Source organism: Dromiciops gliroides, chromosome 2 (genome assembly GCF_019393635.1).
Source record: "Dromiciops gliroides isolate mDroGli1 chromosome 2, mDroGli1.pri, whole genome shotgun sequence".
NCBI classification, from domain to species: domain Eukaryota; kingdom Metazoa; phylum Chordata; class Mammalia; order Microbiotheria; family Microbiotheriidae; genus Dromiciops; species Dromiciops gliroides.
Window position 1 is genome coordinate 568,003,223 of NC_057862.1, and position 17,848 is coordinate 568,021,070.

The following is a 17,848-nucleotide window of genomic DNA, read 5'->3' on the forward strand; positions in this document are numbered from 1 at the left end:
ATTGTCTGATTTCCTTAACAAGCTGCTAATCTTGTCTCTTCTGACTTTAGTCTAGCTTGCTCAACTGTATCAGATGGTTTCTTAATAACATAACTGAGAACATTTTAGTAGTATACCCTAATCCCTCTTGCACTGGGCATGCAAAGCAAAAGTTTGGTCACTGGGGAACAAGGCAACCAGCTCAGTTACAAGACTAGAGGTATGAAGTCAGGGAGAGACTAGCAGCAAACCTACTGATGATGAAGGAGTAACCTATTGTTTATAGCCATCCCTTGCCCTGAACAGGATTATAATTCCCCAGAGACTACAGCATGGATAAACTGGTATGTGGGAACTCAGAGATCCTATCCATGTAAGTCAAATGCAAGCAGGAACAATGGCCTTGTGAGGATTATTGGGTCATTATAGCCTAAAGCTAATGCTGCAAAAAAAAAAAAAAAATCCAGAAAACCTCTATCTACTCACCTGAATTTTTAACCGACCTTGTGAGTATTTCCCACACTTAATTGTGTTCTAGGAATTATGTATAACCTGGCTGTGATTTTTAGCAGCTTGCTGCATTGTCCCAGTATTGTGGGCTGCATTTGTAATTTATGCTTGAATTTTTATGAAAATGCCATAGACTGGCTGTAAGATATTAGAATAGATACCAAAGGAGCCAACCTGATTCTCCTGGAAGAATTACAAATATCACCAACTACCATTATTTCTACCTTCCTCAAACCCTAGGCACAAGGACAGGCAGGGGGTAGGGGGAAGTAGTAATTAGAAGGGGAAAACACCAAAAATGTATTAAAAATTAACTAAAGGGGGGCAGCTAGGTGGTGCAATGGTTAAAGCACTGGCCCTGGATTCAGGAGGACCTGAGTTCAAATCTGACCTTGACACTTACTAGCTGTGTGACCCTGGGCAAGTCATTTAACCCTCACTGCCCCACAAATTAAATAAATAAATAAATAGATTTTTAAAAAAACCTAAAGGAGGAGATTCCTGCAAATAGCTACTAGTAGAACAATGTGTTGCTGTCCTAGAGTGCAGGGAACTATACTGAGCCTGCCACCTTCATCTGGGGCAGAGATTCTCAAGTTGGTTTGTTTGTTTGTTTTTGTTTTTGTTTTTGTTTGTGTTTTTTGTGTTTTTGTGGTTTTTGTATCATGGGACCCTTTGGTTATCTTGTGAATCCTATGCATCACTTCTTTGAAAAATGTTTTTAAATGCATGTGATTACAAAGGAAACATATATTGAAATAAAGTTAATAAAAGACATTTTAAAGGTTCATCGGTCCTTTGGAAGGGATCCATGGACAGAACCCCAGGTTAAGTTCCCCTCCTCTAGGATGTGTTAAGGGTTTCCTGTACACTTCAATAGTTCTAATAGGGATTTCAAAGACCTTCTCTATTCCTACCTGTGTGAATGGAAGGACATAAAGCTGCTAAATCCCTCACCTGGATTTTAACCCCACCACACCCCCACATGTACTACTTTCCTGAGCTATTTGCTACCTGCAGTATACATTCATAAATTTCCCCTTCCTGCTTCTCTCATATCCTACAAAACTCTAGTGGAGTTCTTCCCTTAACCCCGCACTGAAGATCTAAGGCTAGGCTGAAAGTACTTTGTATTACCATAATCTCTGGACCTAATGCATGCAAAAAGTCTTTTTCCTTCCTAGCTAAAAATTTGCTGATAATATTTTTGCACTGTTCCAAGGCTTGTTTCAATCAAGAAAAGGTCATCAGCAAAAAAGCATGTGTAGGTCCTCACCATCCAAAGAGAAACTCTCTTCAACTAGGCCTCTAGGCTAGATCTCTTCTATCTCCTTGGTGAACACTTTTAGCAAGCATACATCTCCCTGGTTTATGCCTCCCCTGATTTTTGTGATCAGAGACTCATTGAGTGGAGCTATTTCTGTTATGTTTTTCAAGAAAACATTAAATGTCTTTATATATGAATGGGATTTGCATTATTGGAAAAGAGCCTTTATGGCAGTGTTTTGCTCTGCCTAATCAAATGCTTTTGCATAATTAACAAACAACAAGCACAGTGGGATCTTAGAGTCTTCATATCTTTCATATAGAAGAGATCTGTAACCACCCAGAAGAGCATGACCTGACCATTCATACAAGAAAGACCAAGCAGATGAAGAATTTCTGTTGCCCAGATTATGATGTGCATTTGGATGCAAAAACCTATAGAGCTTATCCATTATGTATGTAGATATAAGACAAACAGTACAGATACACATTGAATTGAACAAGAAAAAAAATTGGGCTAGATTGCCTTTGGGGAACTGCAAAGCTTCTTTAATAAACCCTAGGTTCCCATGGAAACAAAGGCCCATGTTTTTAATACCAGCATCCTACTGGTATTGCTGTATAACAGTGAGATATTAAAAAAAAATGTCAGCCTCAGAAGAATAGAAAATGAATTATTTCACAGAGGAGTTGTTGGAGTATGCAGCCTACAACATAACTGATGAGGACCTTTGACAAAGAAAAAAAAGTAAATGATGTCATTAAAGAAATGCATGCTAGGAAGAGAAGGTAGGCTGAAAAGGGGTGACAGTTGGACTGCAATGTGCTCCACTGATGCCCTCACAATATCTAGCACATTAATTAAAACCCTATGATAAATATGTGGAAAGGCATGGAAAAAGACTTCCTAGAATAAGCAAGTATGGATAGGTGATAATCTGCATTATTGAAGGGAATTTCCAAATGAATGAGATCTCAGATCTACTTGATTATCATAATGCATCTACTTTAGTGAGAACAATGGAATTGAATGTATTTCATCCTTTTAAAAAGTCTGTGTAACACTCAGTGATCTAGTGATGTGAAGGTCTAGTTTCAAGTTCAGTTTATTTTGCGATGACAGTTGTAACTGAAAAAGATAATGCACAAACATGTCAGTCAGTCAAAAAATATTAATGACTTAATTTGTGTCAAACCCCGTGCTAAGTGTGAATTTCTTTTTCTCCCTCTCATCTCAACCTGAAAAGTCTAGAATTTCCTCTATTTACCTTAGGATACCATCATATGATGCATAAAATGTGATGATTTAACAGTGAGGGAACTGGTATTAATCTGTATATAAGATATTAATAAAGCTTAATTTATTTTCTTAGTAAAAAATACAGAATGTCAAAAAAAATCAGTGCATTTTTTAGCTTTAGCTAAACCTTAAAACTGCACTAAGACTTTTGAGTCACCCTGTATCAATAGAAATCAGGGTTAGTGTTAGGGTTTCTTATATCCCACTATGGAGACCATTATGTTAGACCAGTATTGTCAAACTCAAATAGAAACAGGGAGGTCGCTGAACTTTACATAAGGATCCCTAACAGTGGCATATTGATTTAGAAAACCATATATCAATATTATTTATATTTGAATTTTTTGTTGAATGTTTCTTTTTTTCTAATCTGCTCTGGACTACACTGGTAGTGCTGCAGTCCACAATGCAGATAACCCTAGAGATGCGTTTTACACCTCTGACCTAGACTTCTCTCTTCCCCTCTTAATCTCTATAGATCCTCCTCCTCCTCCTAACATTGTAAAAACAGTCTCTTTGAAGAAATGAAAATATTTCTCTTTCCTAAGGACTCTAGCCTTGGGAGATTTTCACTTCCTATCTGTGTAGAATAGGGAAGATTTATCCAGTCCCCTCTAAATTCCTCTGGGTTCCTCTCTCCCACATGAGCAGGGGGAAAATGGATTTTTTTCTTTTCCTACTCAAAGTTTCAGGAAAACCATTTCCTATTTAGTGCCTTTGTAGTGTCAATTTCCCTACAGCAATAGCTCCAATATAAGCTAAGGTCATTTGTGCCTAGGCCTTGCTTCTACCACTCCTGTCTCTGTTAACAAATTAAAAATTATTTTTAAAATTGTGACAATGGAGAAATCCTATAGCAAAAAAAAGACTCAATGCATAAGATTTCCTTGAATCTAAGGAATAAGTTGAAACATTGATGAATAGAAGAAATACCAAAGGATACATTAAATTAAATACTAAATGCATTCAATAAGAAAGATTATAATTCAATGAAAACCACCAAAACCACAGAAAAAATGAAAGCTCAATTAGGGAAACTGAAAAATGACATGTAAGATCTAAAAACATCAACAGATGTGGCAAATAACAGAATAAATGAAGTTATGCAATGATCAACAAATAGGAAAAACAAAATTCAAGAACAAGTCCAGAAAGTAAGAGAATTTTAAAAAATGAAAAGATATGCAAGACAAGATCTAGAAGATAAAACAAGTCGCAAACATCAAAATAATTTGGATCCCAGAAGGTACTAACAAAGGAGGAAAATATAGATATTTGAGAACCTAATTAGAGAAAAATTCCCAGAATGTACAAAATGCCAATCTTCTCCTTGTAGAGAGAATACACATGATTATAGCATGGAAAAATCCTAACTAAAATATTCCAAGGCATATAGATGTTAAACTATAAAATTGGAAATATAAAGGAAAATTCAAAAATATATTGAAAAAGAAAAATAAAATTCTACAAATAGCAATTAGACCATCACCAGAATTTCTAAAAACACCAAGAACAAAAATAAGCAAATCTTAAAAACTTTGTGATATACAAAACATTCCTATATTCAAAAACAACAAAATAATGTACTTCAATGATATGCACTATTTAGAAGAATTTATCAGTAAAAGTCCAAAACAAAATTGATTTCTACATAGAGGAGAAACTCTGAGATGATACAAAGATAATTTATTAATTTGTTTTTTATTTTATTTTTGCAGGACAATGAGGGTTAAGTGACTTGCCCAGGGTCACACAGCTAGTTAAGTGTCATGTGTCTGAGGCTGGATTTGAACTCCGGTACTCCTGAATCCAAGGCCAGTGCTTTATCCACTACGCCACCTAGCTGCCCCCAAAAGATAATTTATTAACAAAAAATATTAATAAATTTAAAACCCACAATCAGGTATAATTACAATAGAAAACTAGAGATAAAAGAATAAGGTAAATAATCTTTTCTAACTGTAATACAAGATTAAATTGGGGGTAGCTAGGTGGCACAGTTGATAAAGCACTGGCCCTGGATTCAGTAGAAGCTGAGTTCAAATTGGACCTCAGACACTTGATACTTACTAGCTGTGTGACTCTGGGCAAGTCACTTAACCCTCATTGCCCTCCACCCAAAGTATTAAATTATAGTTTAACTTAATTTGTGTACTAAGATAAACACAAATGGGCAATGAAGAATAAGACATGTATTTACAATAAGCAGGAATTTAACATAGGGAGAAATTAAAATAAAAACATAAATAAAAAGAAAGAAGCTAGCTATCCTAAAGGCAACACTTCTATCTATTAAATTTCAAGGTATTATATGAATTGGTATTCTTAAACGACAGAAATATAGCATATTAATTGGTTTCAGTAGGTGAAATAAACATAGAAGATTAAAATAGATTTCACTTTCGGTGCAACATCTAAGATAACAAGAAAATAAGGCAAACTATTATTTATAAAATGAAATTAAATGATCTAATTTCCTCCAATTATGAGAAAAGAGGATATATACATATATATATATATATATATATATATATATATATATTTCTATAACAGAATCAATAATATCTGGTGATAGATAATAGAAAAGTTGGACAGTCAAGCAGCATCAAGGAAGCCATGAGAAAGCACCCAATCTTGAGGACTAAGTTAGGGCACAAGACTTTGTGTGCTGGTAGAGTTCTGATATGAGATGGAGAATGTGTATGGGGATTTAAGCATGGTGGGGGGGGGTGAGTATCAAGGAAGGGAAAGAGAGTGATTCTGCTTACTACAAAATGATACAGCTACATTAAAAATAATGTTTTAGCTGAAAATATATAATGCAACTTCAAACTTTAAAAAAGGAAAAATAAGAGTAATGGCATCAGGAAAAGTAGACTTTAAAGTATAAAACATCAAAGATTGACATGGGAATTGTGTAATAATGAAAAGGAAAATATAATCAAAGTTTTGAGACAGTGTGAAATGATAAGTTGAGAGCTGGACCTCAGAATCACACATTGCACCTCACCATTAGCAAGTCTTCTACTTCCCTAATTAGAAACTCAGAAACACTCCTACCTGACTATAACCTATCATTTTATTACTCCTTGTGCCTCACCCCTTCTATAGCAATTCTTTACCCTCACTGAGAGCTCTAATCCCTCCATTCTCACTACTTTTCTAAGGTCATTACTGTGGCCACCTCTTTATCCATTTCAAGTCTATGCTAACCTCTGCTCTAGAATGCTTTCCCCCATTTTCCTATCATCACTCATCTCTTACAATACATCATCCATGAATGACTTCCATCACCTTCCACCCTCCAATTTTCTTCATGAGGTTTTGAATTGTGGAGAAAGTCTCACAATCATGTTGACTGGGTACATTAAAATTCATGTTATCGAATCTCAACTTGGCTCACACTTTAGCAAATCAGTCTTGTATTTTTCCCCAATTGATCCCCTATATCAGTAACCACAGAAGCTATTCTAAACCTTTTCTTTCTTACTCATACCTCCAATACCTTCCTCCTATCCCTCAGTTGAGGACTTGGCTTCTTACTTCACAGAGAAAATGAAGGCTTTACACAATAAGCTCCCACTTCTTCCACTGTCTTCATTAAAAGAACAAACAAAAAAAAACCCTTTCCCCCAATCTTTGAAAAAAATTGAGAAAGTGAAAGATTGAGAACTGTTACTCTTCTCCTTGACAAAAATAGCCCTTCTACTTGTACACTTGACCTCATCCCATTCTGCCTTCTTCAGCATATTGCATCCTTCATAGTACCCTAGCTCTTCTTTTCTTGAATTTTCAACCTCTGCCTATCTATTGGTTCCTTCTTTATGTACTTAAAATACTCCCAAGTCTCCCTCATAGCAAAACAAAACAAAACAAAACAAAACAGAAAACATCACCAGACACTACTACCCATCAAGTTATTGTTCTATATCTCTTCTTCCTTTCTTAGCCAATCTCCTTGAAAAAGTTCTCTATCTGCTGCCTATCTATCTCTATCTATATTAATATGCTATATTTCTGTCTTTTCTCAACTCTTTTCTATTTGGCTTCTGACCTCATCCCTGAACTGAAACTGGTCTCTCTAAAGTTATCAATGATTTCTTTCTTTCTTTTTTTTTTAGTGAGGCAATTGGGGTTAAGTGACTTGCCCAGAGTCACACAGCTAGTAAGTGTAAAGTGTCTGAGGCTGGATTTGAACTCAGGTACTCCTGACTCCAGGGCTAGTGCTCTATCCACTGCGCCACCTAGCTGCCCCCATATCAATGATTTCTTAATTTCCAAATCTGATGGCATTTTCTAAATCCCCGTGATTCTTAATTGTTCTGCCACTTTTGTCACTGTTGCCCATCCTCTCCTCTCTGGGTTTTTGTGACATGATTTTCTCCTAGTTCTCCTACCCATCCAACTTCTTCTTTAAAGTTTCCTTTAGAGTCTCATTGTCCAAGTCACACCTCTTAACTGGATTTTTTTCCAAGGTCTGTCCTATGCCCTCTTCTTGGTCCGCTCTACTCTCTTTGTAACTTTAAATTGGTTTAATTGTCATTTCTTAAAGATTATATATTTATGTATATATATATATATATATAAAACATTATATATGCATATATGTTATACACATTATATACACATATACATATAGTGTTTATGTGTGTGTGTGTGTGTGCGAGCTCGCACGTGCATAATAAAGGACTGGGGTGGGGGCAGCTAGGTGCCACAGTGGATAAAGCACTGGCACTGGATTCAAATCTGGCCTCAGACACTTGACACTTCTTAGCTATGTGAACCTGGGCAAGTAATTTAACCCTCATTGCTTTGCCAACAAACAAACAGATAAATAAACAAATGAATGAATGAATAAATAAATAGATAAACAAACAAATAAACAAGGACTGGGCTATGTCACCTTGAGCCAACAAGAAGCTTAAAATGCTTGGTAAGGGGCAGCTAGGTGGCAGAGTGGATAGAGCACCTGCCATGGAGTAAGGAGTACCTGAGTTCAAATCCAGCCTCAGACACTTAACACCTACAAGCTGTGTGACTCTGGGCAAGTTACTTAACCCCAATTGCGTCTCTAAAAATAAAAATGCTTGGTAAACATAACAGGGGAATTCTTGGAAGTATGTGTTGAGCATTTGGTTGATCTTCTCCCCCACAAAGAAGAGACAGAGGACCGTGCTTCAAGAATCATGATGACATTTAATGGAAGTACCTTGGAGAGATTTGGAGCATGTATAAGCATTCTGTAACTGGATCTGGTCTCCTAAGTCTGTGATAAGGAAGAGTCTCTTTAATAAACTACATAGCTAGAATTGGGATATAATCAAAAGATATTCATCTGCTAAGCCTGTTCCTCATGATTTGAATTCTTAATACTTGTAAACTTTCTTTTAATTGAAGAGAAACTTTGAAGTGAGTTGGATTCTTCCTATCCATAGCCAATATGAAGTCCATGTTCTTTGCCTCAGCATTCATTCTTTAATTTACAATAAGGATTTTGAAGATGGATACAACCTTAAAAGTTTCTAAAGATCAGGAAAATAAGTAACCTGAGGTTTGAGAGAAGAGTCCATGCCACATTTGTAGCCACACTATACAGCTCTGAGGCACCAAGGAGAGAGAAATGATTCTGAGAACCCAGACCATTGGCAGCTAAGGCAAGGACTCATTTAGTAGTAATGACACATCTAGATGTGAGCTTGGTGGGACCAGTGCTCTGAAGAAACTTTAAGTCTGCACCCATTCTCCCCAGAGACTGGATAGTATAAAGGAGAGTATGCTTCCCAGATATTGGGGTGGGGGTGGAGTGTCTAGACTTCTTGCTAAATGTTTGAAGTGAGTATTCCTTTGTAAAGCTTATTGATACTAATTAGTTAGATGGAACTGTGATACTAATCACTGGCAGTCAACAGTAAGATATGGCAGGAGTAGAGAGCCACACTTAGCATGGGGGCTCAAGCTGATATCATTAAAGAAAGATATACCCAAAACTACAATGCTAATTTTAGAATCTTGAAATGATTTAGTCTGCCTCACTCTTTGAAAGTGAAGCCATAGCAAATAGTTGCATTTAGATAGATTAGATTAGATAGATAGATAGATAGATAGATAGATAGATAGATAGATAGATAGATAGATAGATAGATGGATGGATAGATAGATTTAAATAGCAATATCAATGGATACCTATAGATAAGGGTCAGCTAGGTGGCATGGTAGATAGATTGCTCATCTTTTTGAGTTCAAATCTGGCTTTAAACACTTACTAGCTGTGTGACCCAGAGGAAGTCATTAAGCCTCTTTGCCTCAGTTTCTTCATCTATAAAATGACCTGGAAAACAAAATGGCAAATCATTCCAGTATCTTTGCCAAGAAAACCCCAGATGGGGTCACAGAGTCAGACATGACTTAAATTGACTGAGCAACAACAAAAATAACAAGCATAATCCAAAAATATAGAATTATCTCCAGCCCCAGTCTTTTTCTCCAAGCTTCAGTTTTGCCACACCATTTGATTATTGGACTTTCTGAACTAGATGTCCTAAAAACATCTCAAATTCAATGAGTTCAAAATAAAACCATCATCTTTCCCCCAAGCCCTCCCCACTTAATAACTTTCCTTTCTCTGTTGAAGATACCACCATCCTTCATAACCTTAGCATTATCCTTCACTTTTTCTTACCCTTAATATCCAATCAGTTGACAAATATTGTCATTTCTGCCTCCACGATATTTCTTGCATGTGACTAATTCTCTATTCACACAGCTAGCACCTTAGTTCAGCCTTCATCACTTCTTCCTTCATCTCCTAGATTATGGAAAAAAACCTCCTAATTCTTCTCTATGCCTTAAGTCTTTCCTCTCTCCAATGCTTCCTACATACTGCAACTGAAGTATTTTTTTCTTGACTGAAAAGTTAATGTTGTGTCACTACACCTTAGTCAATCCCAATGATCTCCCATTATGCAGAATTAGATAAACTTTATTGGATATTATTCATCCTCCCTCATTCTGTGATTCAGTCAAATTGACCTCTCCCTGTTCCTCACACATAATACTAAATTTCCCATCTCTATGCCTTTGCACCAGCTATCTCCATGACTGGAATGCACTCTCTCTTTAGTTCTAACTCAGGGAGTCCTTCTATTCCTTTAAGATAAAAGATGTGATGGGCAGGCATTCAAGGTGATATAGCTTGACATCTACATGAAGTCTTTCCTAATGTCACCAACCATTTATGCCTTCCTTTCTAAACTATCTTGCATTTAACTACATATATATATATATATATATATATACACATACATATATACATATATATATATAGTGTATTATAATGTTTTCATTTATGTTTATGCTATATATATATATATGTGTGTGTGTGTGTGTGTGTGTGTGTGTGTGTGTGTGTGTGTCACTACTATTAGAATGTCAGCTCTTTGGGAGTAGAAGTTCTTACTCTTTCTATTTGTATACCCAGCACTTAGTACAATTCTTGGAACATAGTTAGCATTTTATAAATGCTTATTAATTGATTAAAATGTTATCTCAGGGGGGCAGCTAGATGGCACAGTGGATAGAGCACCAGCCCTGGATTCAGGAGTACCTGAGTTCAAATCTGGCCTCAGACACTTGACATGTACTAGCTGTGTGACCCTGGGCAAGTCACTTAACCCCAGTTGCCTCACCAAAAAAAAAATGTTATCTCAGAGTCAGGAATACCTGGGTTCAACTCCCACTTCTTTTTCATACTATTTGTGTAACCCTTGGCAAATTATTTAATCTCTCAGTGCCTTATGCACATTTCTGGGACTATGAGTTACAGAGAAATTGGAGATCTGAACTGGTGGGAGTTCACTCACTAGGTAGCTCACTTATACTGATGAAATCACATATCCATATCAAAAACAAATAATTTTTTTTAAAAAATGATAAAAATAATACCATATAGCAATCTATGAGATGAAGCCAAAGTGGTTCTTGGAGGTAAATTTATATTCCTGGGTGCCTACATCAAGGGAGGGAGGAATTAAGTTAGCACTTAATGGCATGAGAAAGGAACAAAGCAATAGTCCAAAGATCACAGAACTGATAAATAAGACCTGGAGCTTTTTATTTGAAAAGATGCATAAAATTGAAAAAACATTAGTGACAATAAAAGAAAAGGAGAGAAAATGCAAGCCAACCAAATGGAAAAAAGTATTTTAAAGGAGAGAGAACAACAAAACATAATAAAATTAGGATAGCATTAGCCTATAGTGCACACAGCTGTATGGCTCTAAATGATTATCACTATTTTCTAACTGCTCACAAACCATGTCCTTAATAATATATTCTAGGATTTTGTCAGGAATTGCACACCCCTATAAGTCTCTTTAGATAGCTTCAGTTTTCCTTCTTCTTTGGAACTCATCACATTTGTGCTAGCAGTATTTCATTCTTGAGAGTATTCCATCCTCCTTGGGCCAAGTTCTGCAGTGGAATTTATAGGCTCTGGAGCCCTGTTACTTGTTTTTTTCAAAATCTTTCAGATTTATTCCCCCCACTCCAAACATAGGATGCATGTAAGACTATGCTCACCTTTTCCCCCCTTAGTTATCATGAACTCCTAGATGGAACAGTCCTTTCCTTTCAAATTGTCCATAATTAATACTTTGGCTGTCAATTCCTCTTTACTAGCCAAAATTAGGACCAGAATAATCAAGCTATTATTAACTGAATTCAAAAATACATAAGCGATTCTATTTTCAGCATGAAGAAGATCCAGACAATGTCTCCTTAGTTGAAGTGCCCCAATGTTATAGTCATAGTACAATGTCAGGTTTATAAGGTTTCCCAAATGCATCACCCATTTCCTACTTTGTGTAAAGTTATCTACATCAGCGATTGTTGTTGTTCAGTCAGTCCTTTTTAATAGACTTTGACACTCTGTGACCCCATTTGGGGTTTTCTTGGCAAAGATAATGAAGTAGTTAGCCATTTCCTTCTCTGATTCATTTTACAGATGGGGAAACTGAGATAGACAGGTTTAAATAAATTGCCAGGGTCATACAGCTAGTAAGTATCTGAGGCCAGATTTGAACTCAGGAAAATGAGCTTTCCTAACTCAGATCTAGAGTTCTAGCCACTGTACCTCCTGGCAGTGGTGTCCAACTCAACTAGAAACCAGAGACAACTAAACCATGCATGGGAATTTCTGTTGGCTATACATTGATTTAGCTTTAAAATGTAATATTAACTGTTTTATTGTATTTTAATTTATTTTTAAGCATTTCCTAATTATATTTTCATTTGGTTCAGGTAGCTCTTCAGTGTGTTTAGGGCAGCATGCAGCCTGCAGGACCTATGTCTGACTCCTCTGATTGACCATATATTGCCACTACAAACAGGACTGCTGTTTTTCCCTTTTCTGACCTTGACTCAAACTCATGATCTTCTGCTCACCCTGCTTTAGTTCTTGTTTTCCTCACATTCTTTACCAAGCAAGGTATTCTACTGTTTCATTTATCTATTCTCTTTCTTTTGAATAAAGTTTATGCCATCCAGTGTCATCTTTCAACCCTGAGGCCTATCAACAAAGTCTCATTAATACTTATGAAGTTGAATTTAACTTTTCATAGTAATATCCCTAGTAATCTTATAATTCATAATGTGGACCTTTATTTATAAACATGGGACCCATTACTTCCTCTTATTTGGAGGATACTATCTCCTGTGATTTATTGTCCTCTATTGATTTTCTTCCTATGTCATCTGCTAATAACTATGGTAAAGCAACTAGATGGCTCAGTGGATAGAGTTCCCCCTTTGGAGTCAGAAGGCCCTGAGTCCATATCTGGCCTCACACACTTACTAGCTGTGTGACCCTGGGCAAGCCACTGAAATCTGTTTATCTCAGTTCCTTATTTGTAAAATGATCTGAAGAAGGAAATGGCAAACCACTCCACTTTGTCAAGAAAACCCCAAATGAGGTGAGAGTGAGTTGGACATGACTAAAATGAATCAACAACAACTATAATATCTCTGTTGGAATACACATACATGCAAATACGTGTGTGTGTGTATAAATATATACCTATACATACCCCCCATACACACACACACACACACACACACACATATATATGCAGTTTATTCCATCACTGTCTGTTATGAAAGCTCTCCTGACTAGATTTTTAAGTCCTTAGGCATATCTTTACTTTATTTTTGTTGTTGTTTGTTTGTTTGTTTTTATTTTAGTGAGGCAATTGGGGTTAAGTGACTTGCCCAGGGTCACACAGCTAGTAGGTGTTAAGTGTCTGAGGCCGGATGTGAACTCAGGTACCCCTGACTCCAGGGCCAGTGCTCTAGCCACTGAGCCACCTAGCTGCCCCTTATCTTTGCTTTATTAATCCTCCATACCTTGCTACCATTTCTACATCTTAAGTCATGGTCAAGAAAGCCAATCCCTTTCTTAGAAATTTCAATTAAGCCACTCATTAGAAGCATCTACCATTTCTTCCCTCCTCAATTTTGCATTGAATATGGGCAAACAGGCACACTTATATACTACTGGTGGAGCTGTAAGAGAGTACCACCATTCTGGAAAAGCAATATAGAATTATACAGAAAAAATATTAAGTAGTACAAGCCCATGATACTAATGCACTATACTCTAAACCACCCCCATAAAATAGGAAAATGTCCTATACCTCTATAGTAGCAAAAAACTATGAACTAAAAGGATCATAAATTGAGGAATGGCTGAAGAGATTGTGATATGTTCATGTGATGGAATATTCCTGTGTTGTAAGAAATGAGGAAATAAATAGTTGCAAAAAGATATGGTTTACTTTTGTAAACTAATTAAAAATGAAGTAAGCAGAACCAGAACCAGTATAATACCAATATTGCAGAAATAAATAATTTTAAGGACTTTTATAACTGACAAAAATGAAATTAGTGAAACTAGAATAATTTATACAATAATAACAAAATTGAAAGCTGTAAGACTTATGATCAATAAAATGACTACCTATAATTCTAGAGGAACAAGAATATAATATAATCTTCTCCATTTGTACTCTTTCACTTGCTGAACTCATCAGCTTCCATGAATTCAATCTACATTTCTATGCTGATGATTCTCAAATCTACTTATCCTCTCTGTTAACCTACAGTCTCATATCTCCAATCATTATTTCTCAAGCTATATATCCTGTTGACATCTGAAAGTCAACATGTGCCAAACTGAAACCATGATCTTTCCTCCCAAATCCTCCCCACTTCCAAATGCCCCTTTTACTATAGAGGGCACCACCATCTTCCCAGTCACCCCAGCTCACAACCTTGGTGTCATCCTTGACTCTTCATTCTCTCTTGCCTTCTATAGCCAATCTATTGCTAAACTCTATCAATTTTTCCTTTGTAACATCTCTTGAATATGTCCCTCTTCTCTCTGTCACCACCACCAACCTAATGCAGGCCCCCAGCACCTCATACATGGACTATTGCAATAGCTTAGTGGTTGGTCTGCCTGCCACAAGTTTCTCCCCACTGTACCTCATCCTCCAATCAGCTGTCAAAGTGATCTTCCTAAAGTGAAGGTTCTACTATGTAACACCCTCTACTCAGTTAACTCCAGTAGCTCCCTATGACCTTCAGGATCAAAAATGAAATTCTCTATTTAGAGTCAAAAGCCTTTTATAACTTGTTCTCTCCCATCTTTTCAGTATTCTTACATCTTATACTCCTCCCAAGTACTCTGGTGGTCCACTGACACTTAGCTCCTTGCTTTTCCTTGACCAAGACTTCATCTCTTGACCCTGGGCATTTGTTTTCTTTTTTTCCACATTGATTTTTTTTTTGGTGAGGCAATTGGAGTTACTTGCCCAGGGACACACAGCTAGTAAGTGTCAAGGGTCTGAGGCCAGATTTGAACTCAGATTCTCCTGAATCCAGGGCTGGTGCTCTATTCACTGTGCCATCTAGCTGCCCCCACATTGATTTTTTTTTAATTTTTTTTTTTTTTGCGGGGCAATGGGGGTTAAGTGACTTGCCCAGGGTCACACAGCTAGTAAGTGTCAAGTGTCTGAGGCTGGATTTGAACTCAGGTACTCCTGAATCCAGGGCCGGTGCTTTGTCCACTACGCCACCTAGCAGCCCCCCCCCACATTGATTTTTAAAAATACTTTTTGTTCTAAATTTTCTTCCTCCCTCCTTCCTCAACCCTCCCTATGCAATCAAGCAATTCAATATAAGTCATAGAAGTGCAGTTATGCAAAACATCTTCACGTTAGTCAGGTTGTGAAAGAAAATAGTCAAAATAACTTTAGAAAGATGAGCTAACAAATAAAACTATACTTCAGTATATATTCAGATACTATCAGTTCTTCCTCTGTTGATGGTTTGCATTTTTCATATGTCCTTCTGATATCATGCCAGAGCTCACAATGTACCTCCCAGCAGGGGGTGTCATTCCAATTCTCACAGGTGACTCATTAGGGCAGTAGGCCTTGTTAAAATTTATATAATTACTCTCTATAGTTTCGCCAGTTTAAGAGCTACCACTTCCCCCTTCCTTCTCTAATTTTTCACTGGATTGGCTAGTGAATGCCCTAGTGTGCTTGAGTTTTGTGACACCATCATTCCCCATAAGAAAAGAACAAAATCACTGTTTCTTCCAGAACACAAGATCTATCTGATCCATGTGAATCCAAGTTTCCAGAGCTCACCACTAAGGTAACTCAGACAATACTGACTCCCTGACCTTCAATGCACTGGGGCAAGTGAAGGACTGTTAGGCTACTGGTGTCATAGAAATATTCTAAAGGGAAAAGATAGTTTTTATCACCTTTCTGAGAGCAATAAATTAGAGGTGGTACTTAAAGTATGTTGTTTAGAAAATGTTTCAGGGGGGCAGCTAGGTGGTGCAGTGGATAAAGCACCGGCCCTGGATTGAGGAGTACCTGAGTTCAAATCCTGCCTCAGAAACTTGACACTTACTAGCTGTGTGACCCTGGGCAAGTCACTTAACCCTCATTGCCCAGCAAAAAAAAAAAAAAAAAAAAATGTTTCAGTACATAATTTCGAGTGGTATGTTAAACGAATGCTAGGCTTATAAACAGAAAGACCTAGGTTTAAGTTCCACCTCTGTCACCTACTACCTGTGTGACCTTTGGTAAATCATGTGACCTATACAGGCCTTGGGAAACTCCTTAGGATTTATTATTAAGTCATATATAGAGTAGAATCTATGTAGGTGGAAGGAGTTACCAACTCTCATAGATCCTTTGAATATTCATGCATTTATGAATAATTCATTGATTGATATAAACATAAGTACTGGCACGTAGATGGTTCAGTGGCAAGAGTATTAGGCCTAGAGTAAGAAAGACCTCACTTTAAATCTGGCTTCAGATATTTAGTAGCTATGTGATCCGGGATTAGTCACTTAACCTCTGTCTGCCTCAGTTTCCTTAGCTAAAAAATGGGGATAATAACACATACCTCTTCACATTGTTATGAGTATCAATTGAAATAAAATTGTTAAAGCACTTAGCACAGTGTTTGGCCCACTGTAGACACTTAATAAATTCCTGTTTATTTCCTGTTCATTGGTTTAAATAATACTCTGCATACTGGGTTTGCTTTTATGTTTCCTCCTTATTCCTGGGGAGATTCAAGAAACAAATTATCCCTCAAAAGCTGGGGTGTGCTTACTAGAACAGCATAGTGGGACACTGTGTTTTATGTGAATCAAGAATTAAAGGGCATATTTTCTCCTTGTAGTTCTTTGAGTTTTCAGAAACCTTTTGAAGTCACTTGGCTAAGCAAGCTGTGTACTGTGGACATCCTGGGGGAACTAAATTAATTTGGGCATTGAGTCACAGAGCCATTTGCCCTAGGCTCACACTCTATCTCCTGAGTGAGGAATGAAGTAAAACCCAGAGGTCCCTCTAACCCTGTAGTTTCAGTGACCTAGCAGTGAATCTTTTTTTTTTTCTCTATGGATTTTCTGTTATTTTGGGGGTTGCTATCAGGGCAAATGACTAATTTTCCATGAGAGAAAAAACTCTTTGTAAATGTCCAGCCTTAACTCTAGTTGGGCATAACTGTTACATGGTAAACTGGAATTTATTACTTAGAAGGCTCCTTCGTTAGAGACCCCTGAGATGCAGGGTTAGACTTTCTATGCTGTTTACCCTTTGAGAGAGCCTGACCCACTGAGCAGAGTGGTCCAAGTGATGGTGATCCATCTGAAGGGTCTGGCACAAACACACATGTTGGAAATAAGTACTCAGCACTCTCCCAAAGGGAACAACAGACAGCTGCCTTCTGCAAGAAGCACCTTCACATGTCCAGGAGCATGATGGAGCACAGCAAGGACATTTGCCAAGCAGGTACATCATCCTCAGAAAAGAAGCCAGACTGCTGAGGCTGCAACAGTGATGACTAAGCAAGTTCTTTCTGTAGCTGCTATTTACTGAAGCAGATCGAAGGTACCTAAGTTGAGTTTGATGAAAAGAAGTTAACAAGGAGGCTAGGTAGCTTTCGTTTTATACTCAATCCAAACCACCTCCGAGCTATCCAACAGCTCTATAATAGATAGCTAGATTGGGGGTTGTGGGTCCACTGATGCCTTTATGGATGACCAGATAAAAGTAGCCACTGTGATATTTTAGCAGTGCTGAAATTCCTGAACATAAAATAATTTAATATATTGTATATATTTATGTTCTATTATATATATATATAACACATTACATGTAAATATATATTTATTAATATTTTCTTTACATTTAATTACATATATAT